This window comes from Salvelinus fontinalis, chromosome 13 (assembly GCF_029448725.1).
Source record: "Salvelinus fontinalis isolate EN_2023a chromosome 13, ASM2944872v1, whole genome shotgun sequence".
Lineage (NCBI taxonomy): Eukaryota > Metazoa > Chordata > Actinopteri > Salmoniformes > Salmonidae > Salvelinus > Salvelinus fontinalis.
In genome coordinates this window covers 14,014,947-14,030,881 of record NC_074677.1, presented here as the reverse complement: position 1 = coordinate 14,030,881, position 15,935 = coordinate 14,014,947, and positions in this window count along the sequence as shown.

Below are 15,935 nucleotides of genomic sequence, written 5' to 3'. Positions count from 1 at the left end.
AGGTTTGGAACTCCCTTTGTCATTAGTCTATTAACCAATTTACCGCATTGTGATATCATCATGGAAAGCCAAAACTCATGCCCATGCAACCTTGCTGATTAGAATGTGTTTATTTTCAACCAGCAACTATCAGGAAATAACACTGATCCATTAGATTTTTTTTTACACATTAACACAGGAAAAATTGATTTTGACTGCACTGGCCCTTTAAGAATTAAAGAGAATGATACAAGGCCCAGTCGGGGGCTACTTCTCTGCCTCCATTATCCTCTATGACTTGAGAATCCACTGACTATTGATGGAGTGGATGGACAACAAATGGATAGCAATGAAATTCTGTTCCCACTGGTAGGTGATGCTCTCTGTCTTCCCTTAAGCTTGTTTAAATGTTTACCCGTTTGACTGCGTAAGACATTAGCTCCCTGATGCCTGGCATTAAATTACTACCGCAGTCGAGTCTCAGTAGGGGGGAACATTTGGTCCCGGAGTCATAAACTGCACTGAGACTGGCTTTTGCGGATTTAAAATGAATTACTTCAGTGGTTTCTGGTTATGATTTGAAATCCTATGTTATCTTTGTGCTCCCTTGCTCAAATAAGGTGGTATCCTCGCTATATTGATTATATTTCACCATCTTAGTGAGGTTTTTCTTACTTTTCAGTATGTCATAATAGATCTGAGAATGTGATGTAAAGTTGTTTTTTATAGGCTTTAGGGATGTAATGAGTGTAACGATGATGGAGTGATTGTCCGTTACTTGTTAGGCTCTCAGGTTTTTCATTGTGTGCTCTCAATAGCAACATTTAGTTTTAAGTTTTGGTGATGCAATGATTTATGACCTCTGACAGCAAAGCTTAATAGGACCATTTGTCTGTGCCCCATGTCAGCTATGTGAGAAGGGGGAATGAGAATTTCCGGGGGCAACCTTTGCACCAGATTCTTAAAGAATGAATAGGAAGAACTGATCAATTGTCAACGAAAGCTTGCGTGTAATAGATAATGTCAGAAAGATCATATGGAAATGAAATATTCCAGCAAAAATGAATTTGAAATACATCATAAGGTGCATGCCAGAATTCTCAGAATTCTTTACATTAAATGATAATGATTTACATTAAATTGCTCTTATACATGTCTAGTACTGATGAAATTACTAAAATACTAAGTTTATACTGTTTTCTTTCAAGTGTAATTAGTGTTACTACACAGGTATAAGAGCATCCACATACATATATTGATTTACTTAGCAGTGCACTTACTTTCTATAACATTCTTGGAGTATTGTTCTTTACTTTGATCATGGCTGTATAAAACAACTGTTTGCTGTGGGAAATGGCGGGAATGAATGCTTTGCCATATCATTGAGTCTGGGATGTAACGTATTACACTCAGTGAGCAGTGTTTGTGGTCTTGCTTTTAATCATGTTTCCTTTCAGGGCCCATGCCCATTCAGCACTGTCTGAGAAGGAGTAATTTTCTGGCGAGGAAATTGGTTAAATTCCCCTATTCCCTCTCACAAGTGCTCCATCTCTCAGAATGAAATATTTCTGTCTGTAAACGAGGGAATGTGTGATAGGCCCAGAGTATGTGTGTTGGTTTTGAACCATGGCATTAATATTTTAGAGCAAGAACTCCCAAGTAATGTCATCACTGCCATCTTTTGAACAGATGTAGTAATGCATGCCGCCATGGATATCAATACTGTTGAGGATGAATCTCTGCATTGAACGAGGATATATTGGCATTAATATATGTATTATTACATGTTAATACTAACAGTTCCAGACATGAATATATGGGAATATTATTCAAACAAGAAAACAAAACAAATATCAACACACACACACATAATCGACTTACACACATACTTACCCATCTGATGATGGTCTCTGCTGAAGATCAGTGTCCATCTCCTCCTCCTCTTCCACCTCCATCTGCTCTTCAATGCTATAATCGCCATACAGCAGCTCTGCATCCAGAAGGTCCTCCTTCTCCTCGAAGTCCATGCCTTCATAGTCATCTTACTCCATGTCCTAATCTTTTATGAGCCTGAGCTCATCAGCCATCACCAGTCTCCTCCTCTTTAGGGATTGCAGTACACTGTAAAAGAAAATCGAGCTGTTTCAACTTACTATTATTAACTGGTTCCGCAGGCTTTTTTTTGGTTTACTCATCTTTTCAGTCCAAGTGTTACCTAAACTAAAAACTTAAAAGATCCAATTTAAAATGTGTTTCCTCAAATTGTCTCATATGTTTATTCAACTAGAAATTATTATTTGGGCATCTTACATAAAAAAGGCTGTGGAACAAACACACAGTGCATTTAGCATACAGGTAAAATGTATTCAATTTAAATATTTGACACACATTGACATTGTGCATGTTAATGTATACAGTAATTATGGTCTATTCAATCTGCGTTACAGGTTTCGTGATAGAAATGTAAAGGTAATTTCCGATTGAGCCGACATATGCAGCGTTTAACGTGAATGCAGTCTCCGCTAAAGCGGGAACATTGCCTTTAAATCTCAATCACGCTGTAAAGCTGAACTTCCGCAATACGTATTGAATAGAACCTTAATATTCAACCTGTCCTCACCTGGGATTTGAACACAACCTATTGGTTGTACGGCTGCTAGAATACTGACTAGAACCAAGAAATTTGATCGTATTACTCCAGTGCTACCTTCCCTACACTGGCTTCCTGTTAAGGCAAGGGCTGATTTCAAGGTTTTACTGGTAACCTATAAAGCGTTACATGGGCTTGCTCCTACCTATCTTTCCGAGTTGGTCCTGCCGTACATACCTACACGTACGCTACGGTCACAAGACGCAGGCCTCCTAATTGTCCCTAGAATTTCTAAGCAAACAGCTGGAGGCAGGGCTTTCTCGTATAGTTCTCCATTTTTATGGAATGGTCTGCCTACCCATGTGAGAGACGCAGACTCGGTCTCAACCTTTAAGTCTTTACTGAAGACTTATCTCTTCAGTAGGTCATATGATTGAGTGTAGTCTGGCCCAGGAGTGTGAAGGTGAACGGAAAGGCTCTGGAGCAACGAACCGCCCTTGCTGTCTCTGCCTGGCCGGTTCCCCTCTCTCCACTGGGATTCTCTGCCTCTAACCCTATTACAGGGGCTGAGTCACTGACTTACTGGTGCTCTTTCATGCCGTCCCTAGGAGGGGTGCGTCACTTGAGTGGGTTGAGTTACTGACGTGATCTTTCTGTCTGGGTTGGTGCCCCCCCTTGGTTTGTGCTGTGGTGGAGTTCTTTGTGGGCTAAACTCGGCCTTGTCTCAGGATTGTAAGTTGGTGGTTGAAGAAATCCCTCTAGTGGTGCGGGGGCTGTGCTTTGGCTGTCACGCGGGATTAGGTGGGTGAAAGAATCAGACGCAGAGAGAGAGCCGCTTGGGAAAAATATTCCTTTTTACTACTTCACAAAAAATGATAAGCCCGAACATACAGGGCGCAGATAAACACTTGCAAAACCCAAAACACACGCACGTAACCAAAAGACAATCCCGCACAAAACAAGGGCAGGTCAAACTCCTAAATATAGGGAAGCTCATTTACGAAACCAAAAAAAACACAGGTGCAACTAATCAGACAAAACAAACAGACAAACGAAAAAGGGATCGGTGGCGGCTAGTAGGACGTTGACGACGACCGCCGAGCACCGCCCGAACAGGCAGGGGAGCCAACTTCGGCGGAAGTCGTGACAGTACCCCCCTCCTGACGCGCGGCTCCCGCAGCGCGCCGCCACCGGCCTCAAGCACGACCCGGAGGGCGAGGTGCTGGGCGATCCGGGTGGAGGCGGTGGAAGTCTCTCAGTAGAGAAGGATCTAAAATGTCCCCCACCGGAACCCAGCATCTCTCCTCCGGACCGTACCCCTCCCAGTCCACGAGGTACTGTAGGCCCCTCACCCGGCGTCTCGAGTCCAGAATGGCACGTACTGTGTACGCCGGGGACCCCTCGATCTCCAGAGGGGGTGGAGGGACCTCAGACACCTCACCTTCTTGCAGGGGACCAACCACCGGCCTGAGGAGAGACACATGAAACGAGGGGTTAATCCGGTAATACCTAGGGAGTTGTAACCTATAACACACCTCGTTTATTCTCCTCAGGACTTTAAACGGCCCCACACACTGCGGCCCCAGCTTCCGACAGGGCAGGCGGAGAGGCAGGTTTCGGGTCGAGAGCCAGACCCTGTCCCCCGGTGTGAACACGGGGACCTCACTGCGGTGCTGGTCAGCGCTCCTCTTCTGCCGTTGTCCTGCTAACTTTAGCGATTCCTGGACGGCTTTCCAGGTGTCCTTGGAGCGCTGTACCCATTCCTCTACCGCAGAGCCTCGGTCTGACTCTAATGCCATGGGGCCAGGACCGGCTGGTAACCTAACACACACTCAAACGGGGACATGTTCGTTGAGGAGTGGCGGAGGGAGTTCTGAGCGAGCTCAGCCCAAGGAACATACCTCGCCCACTCACCAGGCCGGTCCGGGCAATATGACCGCAGAACCCTGCCCACATCCTGGTTTACGCGCTCCACCTGCCCATTACTCTCGGGGTGAAAACCCGAGGTCAAGCTGACCGAGACCCCCAGTCTTTCCATAAACGCCCGCCAAACTCTGGACGTGAATTGGGGGCCCCGATCAGAAACGATGTCCTCAAGCACCCCATAGTGCCGGAAGACATGGGTAAACAAGGCCTCCGCAGTCTGCAGGGCCGTAGAGAGACCGGGCAACGGGATGAGGCGGCAGGACTTAGAAAACTGATCCAAAATGACCAAAATCGTTGTACTTCCCTGGGACGGGGGAAGATCTGTAAGAAAGTCCACCGATAAGTGTGTCCACGGCCGTTGTGGAACGGGGAGGGGCTGTAACTTCCCTCTAGGCAAGTGCCAAGGAGCCTTGCTCTGAGCGCACACCGAGCAGGAGGAGACATAAAATCTCACGTCCTTAGCCAACGTGGGCCACCAGTATCTCCCTCTAAGACTCTGCACTGTCCTCTCCATGCCAGGATGACCCGAGGAGGGGAGAGTATGAGCCCAACGGATTAGCTTATCCCGGACCCCCCCCCCCCCCCCCCCGGCACGTACTGAACCCCTGCTGGACAGTTAGGGGGGGTCTGCTCTAACCGTGAGGCTCTCTCTATCTCCGCGTCCACCTCCCATACCACCGGTGCCACGAGACATGAAGGTGGAATGATGGGAGTTGGCTCAACGGACCGCTCCTCGGTATCATAGAGACGGGACAGCGCGTCGGCTTTGGTGTTTTGGGAGCCTGGTCGGTACGAGATGGTGAACTGAAACCGGGTGAAAAACATGGCCCATCTAGCCTGACGCGGATTTAGTCTCCTTGCTTCCCGGATGTACTCGAGATTACGATGGTCAGTCCAGATGAGAAAAAGGTGTTTCGCCCCCTCAAGCCAATGTCTCCACACCTTCAGAGCCTTGACTACAGCTAACAACTCATAGTTTCGCTCCGCCGGACCGAGCTTCCTCGAAAAGAAGGCACAAGGGCAGAGCTTGGGTGGTACGCCCGAGCGCTGGGACAGCACGGCCCTGACCCCCGCCTCGGACGCGTCCACCTCCACTATGAACGCTAAAGAGGGGTCCGGATGCGCCAACACGGGCGCATTGGTGAACAGCTCCTTCAGACGACTGAAAGCTCTATCCACCTCTGCTGACCAACGCAAGCGCACCAGTCCTCCCTTCAGCAGTGAGGTAATGGGAGCAGCCACCTGACCAAAACCCCGGATAAACCTCCGGTAGTAATTGGCAAACCCTAAAAACTGCTGCACCTCTTTCACCGTGGTCGGAGTCGGCCAATTACGCACGGCTGTAACGCGGTCATCCTCCATCACCACCCCGTACTTGGAAATACGATAACCCAGGAAGGAAACGGCCTGTTTGAAGAACTCACATTTCTCCGCCTTGCAATACAGGTCATGCTCCAGCAGTCGCCCAAGTACCTTACGCACCAGAGACACATGCGCCGCGCCTGTGGCATAGTATATCAAGATAACATCAATGTACACTACCACTCCCTGCGCGAGCAGGTCTCGGAGAATCTCATCTACGAAGGATTGAAAGACAGCTGGAGCATTTTTCAACCCATATGGCATGACGCGGTACTCATAATGGCCAGATGTAGTACTAAATGCGGTTTTCCACTCATCTCCTCCCCGGATACACATCAGATTATACGCACTCCTCAGGTCCAATTTTGTGAAGAAGCGCGCCCCGTGAAATGATTCCACCACCGTAGCGATGAGAGGTAGTGGGTAACTAAACCCCACTGTGATGGAATTTAGACCTCGATAATCAATGCACGGGCGTAAACTGCCATCCTTCTTCTTCACAAAAAAGACGCTCGAGGAGACAGGTGATGCGGAGGGCCGAATGTATCCCTGTCCCAGTGATTCAGTAACATATGTCTCCATAGCCACTGTCTCCTCTTGAGATAAAGGATACACGTGACTCCTAGGAAGTGCAGCGTTCTCCAGGAGGTTTATCGCGCAGTCCCCTCCACGATGGGGTGGTAATTGGGTCACCTTCTTTTTACTGAAGGCGATAGCCAAATCGGCATATTCAGAGGGAATGCGCACGGTGGAAACCTGGTCTGGACTCTCCACCATAGTCGCACCAACGGCAACTCCTATACACCTGCCTGAACACTCCTCTGACCACCCCTTAAGAGCCCCCTGTTGCCAGGAAATCACCGGGTTGTGCTGAGCTAGCCAGGGAATTCCCAACACCACTGGAAACGCAGGTGAGTCGATAAGGAACAGACTAATCTGCTCCTTATGACTACCCTGCGTTACCATGTCCAGTGGTACCGTGGCCTCCCTGACCATTCCTGACCCTAATGGTCGGCTATCTAAGGAGTGCACGGGGAAAGGTAGGTCTAACGACACAAGAGGAATCCCTAGCCTTAATGCGAACCCCCGATTTATGAAATTCACAGCTGCGCCTGAATCGACTACCGCCTTATGCTGTAGAGAGGGAGAAAACCCGGGGAAAGAGGTTAACACATACATATGACTGACAGGAAGCTCTGGGTAAGTCTGGTGCTGACTCACCTGGGGTGATCGAGTAGTGTTCCGCCTGCCCTCCCGACTCCCAGAAGAGTTCCTCCAGCACCGGTCGGCCGTGTGCCCTCGCCGACCACAACTGGTGCAGGAGGACACTCCTCCTGCACCAGTTCCCCCTTGACGCTGCCCCCCCTAACTCCATAGGGATAGGAGCAGGAGGGCTGGGAGGTGGAAACGACAGGACCTGTTCCGAACGTCCACGGGCAACCAGCAGGTTGTCGAGACGGATGGCCATGTCAATGAGTTCATCCAGCGTGAGTGTGGTGTCCCGAAACGCTAGCTCCCTGCGGACGTCTTCCCTAAGGATACATCGGAAATGGTCTATTAAGGCCCTGTCGTTCCACCCTGCACCTGCGGCCAAGGTCCTGAACTCCAGGGCAAAGTCCTGTATGCTCCTCGTCTCCTGACGCAGGTGGAACAGCCGTTCAACTCAGGGTAATGATCCCTCGCCGAGTCTGGGCCATTTCACACTGCGTTGGCCCACTCGAGAGCTCGTCCAGTCAAACAGGAGATGAGTGCGCTCACGCTCTCCTCTCCGGAGGGAGTAGGACGAACGGTCGCCAGGTAAAGCTCCAGCTGGAGAAGGAAACCCTGACACCCGGCCGCCGTTCCATCATACTCCCGTGGGAGCGCAAGCCGAAGAGCCCCGGAGCCGGATGCGGTAACAGGAACAGGAGGTGCTGGAGGAGGGGGTGCTGGAGATGAGGTGGGAAGGCCACTCCTCTCCCATCGATCCATCCTCTCCATCATTTGGTCCATCGCTGACCCAATTCTGTGGAGAACACTGGTGTGATGGAGGACCCTTTCCTCCATCGATGGGAGAGGAGACGCGGCTGCTCCTGCTGATTCCATTTGGTGGTGCGGGATTCTGTCAAACTCCTAAATATAGGGAAGCTCATTTACGAAACCAAAAAAAACACAGGTGCAACTAATCAGACAAAACAAACAGACAAACGAAAAAGGGATCGGTGGCGGCTAGTAGGACGGTGACGACGACCGCCGAGCACCGCCCGAACAGGCAGGGGAGCCAACTTCGGTGGAAGTCGTGACATTGGCAAAGTGGGTGGGGTTATATCCTTCCTGTTTGGCCCTGTCCGGGGGTATCATCGGATGGGGCCACAGTGTCTCCTGACATTAAAGAAATCTGTCCCACCAAAATTAGACTATACAGAAAAATGCCATAAATGCAGGAGATTGTGAGTTCAAATCTCAGGAGAGGACATGTTGAACAACAATTACTGTATAATAAATGAACATGGACAATGTAATCATGTGTGTCAAATACAGTGCATTCGGAAAGTATTCAGATCCCTTGACTTTTTCCACATTTTGTAACGTTAGTCTTATTCTAAAATGTATTAAATACAAAATGGTCCTCATCAATCTACACACAATACCCCATAATGACATAGTGAAAACAGGTTTTTAGAAAATGTACATAAGTATTCAGACCCGTCGCTATGAGACTTGAAATTAAGATCTGGTGCATCCTGTTTTCATTGATCATCCTTGAGATGTTTCTAGAATCTGACTGGAGTCCACCTGTGGTAAATTCAATTTATTGGACATGATTTGGAAAGGCACACTCCTATCTATATAAGGTCCCACAGTTGACAGTCCATGTCACAGTAAAAACCTAGCCATGAGGTCAAAGGAACTGTCCGTAGAGCTCCGAGACAGGATTGTGTAGAGGCACACATCTGGGGAAGGGTACCAAAAAAGGTCTGCAGCATTGAAGGTCCTCAAGAGCACAGTGGCCTCCATCATCGTTTGGAACCACCAAGACTCTTCCTAGATCTGGCCGCCCGGCCAAACTGAGCAATCGGTGGAGAAGGGCCTTGGTTAGGGAGGTGACCAAGAACCTGATGGTCACTCTGACAGATCTCCAGAGTTCCTCTGTGGAGATGGGAGAAACTTCCAGAAGGACAATCATCTCTGCAGCATTCCACCAATCAGACCTTTATGGTAGAATGGCCAGACGGAAGCCACTCCTCAGTAAAATGCACATGACAGCCCACTTGGAGTTTGCCAAAAGGCACTTAGACTCTCAGACCATGAAAAACAAGATTCTCTGTCTGGAGGAAACCTGGCACCATCCCTACGGTGAAGCATGGTGGTGACAGCATCATGCTGTGGGATTTTCTTTTCAGCGGCAGCTACTGTGAAACTAGTCAGGATCGAGGGAAAGATGAACGGAGCAAAGTACATACTCGTCGCCAAACCCACTGGCTCCAGGTCATCTACAAGACCCTGCTAGGTAAAGTCCCCCCTTATCTCAGCTCGCTGGTCACCATAGCAGCACCTACCTGTAGCACGCGCTCCAGCAGGTATATCTCTCTGGTCACCCCCAAAACCAATTCTTCCTTTGGCCGCCTCTCCTTCCAGTTCTCTGCTGCCAATGACTGGAACGAACTACAAAAATCTCTGAAACTGGAAACACTTATCTCTCTCACTAGCTTTAAGCACCAGCTGTCAGAGAAGCTCATAGATTACTGCACCTGTACATAGCCCATCTATAATTTAGCCCAAACAACTACCTCTTTACCTACTGTATTTATTTATTTATTTATTTTGCTCCTTTGCACCCCATTATTTCTATCTCTACTTTTTTCTATCTCTACTATCTCCACTTTTTTTTTTTTTTTTTACTTGCTATATTGTATTTACTTCGCCACCATGGCCTTTTTATATTTTTATTTATTTATATATATATTTTGTTTGCCTTCACCTCCCTTATCTCACCTCACTTGCTCATATTGTATATAGACTTATTTTTCACTGTATTATTGACTGTATGTTTGTTTTACTCCATGTGTAACTATGTGTTGTTGTATGTGTCGAACTGCTTTGCTTTATCTTGGCCAGGTCGCAATTGTAAATGAGAACGTGTTCTCAATTTGCCTACCTGGTTAAATAAAGGTGAAATAAAAAAATAAAAATAAACAGAGAGATCCTTGATGAAAACCTGCTCCAGAGTTCTCAGGACCTTAGACTGGGGTGAAGGTTCACCTTCCAACAGGACAACGACCCTAAGCACACAGCCAAGACAACGCAGGAGTGGCTTCGGGACAAGTCTCTGAATGTACTTGGCCCAGCCAGAGCCCGGACTTGAACCTGATCTAACATCTCTAGAGAGACCTGAAAATAGCTGTGCAGCGACGCTCCCCATCCAACCTGACAGAGCTTGAGAGGATCTACAGAAAAGAATGGGAGAAACTCCCCAAATACTGGTGTGCTAAGCTTGTAGAGTCATACCCAAGAAGACTCAAGGCTGTAATCAATGCCAAAGGTGCTTCAACAAAGTACTGTAAATGTAATATTTCCTTGTTTGTTTTATTAAAAAAAAAATTGCAAACATTTCTAAAAATCTGTTTTTGCTTTGTCATTGTGGGCTATTGTGTGTAGATTGATGAGGGGGAAAAAACATTTAATACATTTTAGAATAAGGCTGTAACGTAACAGAATGTGGAAAAAGTCAAGGGGTCTGAATGCACTGTATGTAAGTGGAAAACATTATGTTAAAAGCCCTGTGTGTAACTAGTTCCACGGCCTTTTTTTAGGTAAGATGCTCAAATAATTTATAGTTGAATGAACATATGAGAGAATTTGAGCAAACACATCATTTTAAATTGATTGAATTTTTGCCAAAGTTTTCTCAAGTAGGAGCTAAGTTAACACTTGGACCGAAAAGTTGAGTAAACAAAAAATGGCTGAGGAACCAGTTACATAATAATAATTTTTAGAAACTACTTGTTGCAACTCAATATTAGGAAGGTGTCCTTTAATGTTTTGTACACTCCGTGTATATACTGTAATTAGTTGCTTTGTTTCATAAATCCATTACACATACTTATACAAACTGTTTGACTCATTAAAGGGCTGTAGACTGTCCTGAATGGCATCATCTTACACCAAACACTTTCACACTTGTGTCTAGAAAACAACCTAACAGCTCATCCATCACATGGAGGTGAAAGTGATAGTGAACAAACACAAAATATGCCAACCTATCTAAGTTAGGATGTAGTTATTTTAGTCATCTAAGTAACTTAGTACAGTAACAGTACAATAGTACAATAGTAGAAATAGATATCTATTATCAGGCAGGAAAACCATGTCAGAAAACTTGATAGACTAAAGTTGGAGCATACGGTTGTCTACTATCCATTTTTCACATTATTGGTATATTCTGAGACCATTTTTCTACAATATACACAAAATATTGACAGAATAACGATCTTTATAGAATAAAAATCATTACATGTGAAAAGAAGAAGAAGAACTAATAATAATGAGACCGGTCCATAGAGGTAGATATATAGAGGAATCCAAAAGCGTATTTTAGCATGGGCAGTGCCAGAGTTTGAGCCAATGCAGTTTCTGTCTGAACTTTGAGAGCACCACTTTCTCCTCCATAGCTGTTGCTAAGTGATAATTGACGCTTTCACATTGTGCTGTTTATTTCTGATATTTTTCTAAACCTATGAAGATGTCCAGTGAAAGCAGATTTGCAATTTGTTGATATCACAACATAGAACCAACTTGGATACACATTATCCTGAATGCTAATCAAAGAAAACTTCTGTTAAATTCGCTGCTATGTTTTGCTTGTTTACAGCGGGTCATTTCATAGGGAAATGTCTTAGGTGCTTTTGTACAGTTATATCACCAAAATGTTGAGAATGAAGGCGCTAACATGGAGTCGTTGTAAAACCTGGCCGAACTCTCTTAATATATGGCTCTGAGCAGAGCCATGAAGTAGTCAACTGGGTGGGACGACATATGGGTTAAGAAAGGATCACACACAGTTGAAGTCGGAAGTTTACATACACCTTTGCCAAATACATTAAAACTCAGTTTTTCACAATTCCTGGCATTTAATCCCAGTAAGAAATCCCTGTCTTAGGTCAGTTAGGATCACCACTTTATTTAAGAATGTGAAATGTCAGAATAATAGTAGAGAGAATGATTTATTTCAGCTTTTATTTCTTTCATCACATTCCCAGTGGGTCAGAAGTTTACATACACTCAATTAGTATTTGATAGCATTGCCGTTAAATTGTTTAACTTGGGTAGCCTTCCACAAGCTTCCCACAATAAGTTGGGTGAATTTTGGCCCATTCCTCCTGACAGAACTGGTGTAACTGAGTCAGGTTTGTAGGCCTCCATGCTCGCACATGCTTTTTTAGTTCGGCCCACACATTTTCTATGGGATTGAGGTCAGGGCTTTGTGATGGCCACTCCAATACCTTGAGTTTGTTGTCCTTAAGCCATTTTGCCACAACTTTGGAAGTATGCTTGGGGTCATTGTCCATTTGGAAGACCCATTTGCAACCAAGCTTTAACTCCCTGACTGATGTCTTGAGATGTTGCTTCAATATATCCACATAATTTTCCTGCCTCATGATGCCATCTATTTTGTGAAGTGCACCAGTCCCTCCTGCAGCAAAGCACTCCCACAACATGATGCTGCCACCCCCGTGCTTCACGATTGGGATGGTGTTCTTCGGCTTACAAGCCTCCCCTTTTTCCTCCAAACATAATGATGGTCATTGTGGCCAAACAGTTCTATTTTTGTTTCATCAGACCAGAGGACATTTCTCCAAAAAGTGCAATCTTTGTCCCCATGTGCAGTTGCAAACTGTTGTCTGGCTTTTTTATGGCGGTTTTGGAGCAGTGGCTTCTTCCTTGCTGAGTGACCTTTCAGGTTATGTCGATATAGGACTCGTTTTACTGTGTATATTGATACTTTTGTACCTGTTTCCTCAAGCATCTTCACAAGGTCCTTTGCTGTTGTTCTGGGATTGATTTGCACTTTTCGCACCAAAGTACGCTCATCTCTAGGAGACAGAATGTGTCTCCTTCCTGAGCAGTATGACGGCTGCGTGGTCCCATGGTGTTTATTCTTGCGTACTGTTGTTTGTACAGATGAACGTGGGACCTTCAGGCGTTTGGAAATTGCTCCCAAGGATGAACCAGACTTGTGGATGTCTACAATTTTTTTTCTTGGCTGATTTCAATTGATTTTCCCATGATGTCAAGCAAAGAGGCACTGAGTTTGAAGGTAGGCCTTGAAATACATCCACAGGTACACCTCCAATTGACTCAAATTATGTCAATTAGCCTATCAGAAGCTTCTAAAGCCATAACATAATTTTCTGGAATTTTCCAAGCTGTTTAAAGGCACAGTCAACTTAGTGTATGTAAACTTCTGACCCACTGGAATTGTGATACAGTGAATTATAAGTGAAATAATCTGTAAATAATTGTTGGAAAAATGACTTGTGTCATGCACAAAGTAGATGTCTCAACCGACTTGCCAAAACTATAGTTGTTAACAAGAAATGTGTGGAGTGGTTGAAAAACAAGTTTTAATGACTCCAACCTAAGTGTATGTAAACTTCCGACTTCAACTGTAATTCCATCTAGGTCATCAGGAGAGATAAGCCAATGAATTGTACTCATGAGCAAACATTCCATAACTGCAGGTGGCTGTAAATCGCCAACCTTGGCTTTATACCTGTTTTATAACTGTTCAAACAACACACTCGAGGTGGCAGTATGCACCCTTTCAGTTTGTTTGCCAACTCATAGAAGTAGTAGAAGAAGTAAATTGACTACTTTAAAATGAAGATGACCTCAATGGTGCTGCTCATTCTCTCACAGATGCCATAATGGGACAGATACAAAGATGGGATGTATGTCTCAGTCTATGGCCAGGCCAAAAACACTAAGAATTTCTCATCCCTTAAAGTATTTCTAGCCAGGTAAGTGGATAGCTAAAATTGGGTATACTCTGTGAAAGTGACGGCCACTTCCACTTTACTTCATGTCCCATAATCTCTTGAATGGACTTCATCAAATTCAGGAAAATGCTGTAATTTAAGATATGTCTAAAATTATATTAATATTTGTATATTAATTTACTCCAACCCAATGTCTTTTATGATGAACATGTTCGATTACATTTCAATAATCGAAAACGTTCATAAAAGGTATGAGTAAATTACGGTATGAGTAAATTAATACACAAGTACAATGCTTGATTAGATAAGTTTTCACCTCCTGAGTCAATACATGTTAGAAAAACATTTGGCAGCGATCAGAGAGGCATGTTTGTTCTACATAGAACTATGCTATCTGAACGTTCCAAAACTTTGCGTCTTGGTGAACGTGCCCTGGATTGTGCAATATTTTCTCAATAGAGAGCAACAGTAATGGTGTTTTTTTGTAGGCACTAACTCCGCCATGGCTCGACCTGGGGTGGCAGGTCGAGCGAGGTAGCCTAGTGGTCAGAGTGTTGGACTAGTAACAGGAAGGTTGCAAGATCGAATCCCTGAGCTGACAAGGCAGTTAACCCACTGTTCCTAGGCCGTCATTGAAAATAAGAATTTGTTCTTAACTGACTTGCCTAGTTAAATAAAGGTAAAAAAAATAAAAAAATAAAAAAAAAACACAAGGGCACGAGGGCACAACAAAGCCAGATTTGGCATGGGTCTTCAGATCCTCAAAAGGTTCTGTAGCTGCACCATCGAGAGCATCCTGACTGGTTGCGTCACTACCTGGTATAGCAACTGTTTGGCCGCTGACCGCAAGGCACTACAGAGGGTAGTGCGTATGGCCCAGTACATGACTGGGGCCAAGCTTCCTGCCATCCAGGACCTCTATAACAGGCGGTGTCAGAGGAAGGCCCTAAAAATTGTACCGGAGCGCCAAGTCTAGGTCCAAAAGGCTTCTTAACAGCTTCTACACCCAAGCCATAAGACTCCTGAACAGATAATCAAAGGGCTACCAAGACTCCTCTTTTTACCCTGCTTTTACTCTCTGTTTATTATCTATGCATAGTCACTTTAACTCTACCTACATGTACATATTACCTCAATTACTAACCGGTGCCCCCGCACATTGACACTGTACTGGTACCCCCTGTATATAGTCTCGCTATTGTTATTTTACTGCTGCTGTTTAATTATTTGTTACTTTTATTTTAAATTTTTCTTACTTATCTATTTTTTACTTAAACACGTTTTTCTTAACTTCTTAAAGCATTGTTGGTTAAGGGCTTGTAAGTAAGCATTTCACCTGTTGTATTTGGCACATGTGACAAATAACATTTGATTTGATTTGGCCTATTTTTTTTTTTTTTTACAAATACCAAAAATAAGGTCTGTGGTAAAGACAGGTTTAGTATATTTTATACATTTTGTTCTATGAGATAATATTCATCAGCTAGTGAAGCATTTTATTTAATCAAAACAAGAACATAAAGCACATAAAGGTTTCATAATTCACAAAGGTCATGACTGACTGATATTATCTCTTAGGACAAAATGTATAAGATCTCCTAAGTCTGTGTTAACCTCAGATCTTATTTTCGTCAGTTATCCCAAAACTACATTCTTTCCCCATAGGAATGGCTGAACGAACCAATAACTCATTTCAGTTTTTTAGGACTACAAGCTGGCGAGCTCTATATTTTTTGGAAAAGTATTTGCGTGTAGTGGTGAAGTAGTGTTTCCCAAACTCGGTACTGGGTCCCCACCTGGGTGCACTTTAAGGTTTGTGCCCTAGCACTACACAGCTGATTAAAATAATCAAAGCTTGATGATGAGTTGGTTAGGGCCCCAGGGCCGAGTTTGGGAAACCCTGCAGTAAAGGACCCCCTGGGTAGCACTCTGGCGGTGTTTGTGTAGTAATAATGCATGGTATAATGACAGAATTAGAATTTAGAATTTAGAAAAATCTTCAATCATGTAAACTTTGCCTGCACTTTACCCTGCCTTCGTGTACATAAAAAATCTACCTCAAATACCTCGTACCCCTGCATATTGATCTGGGAGCCTAC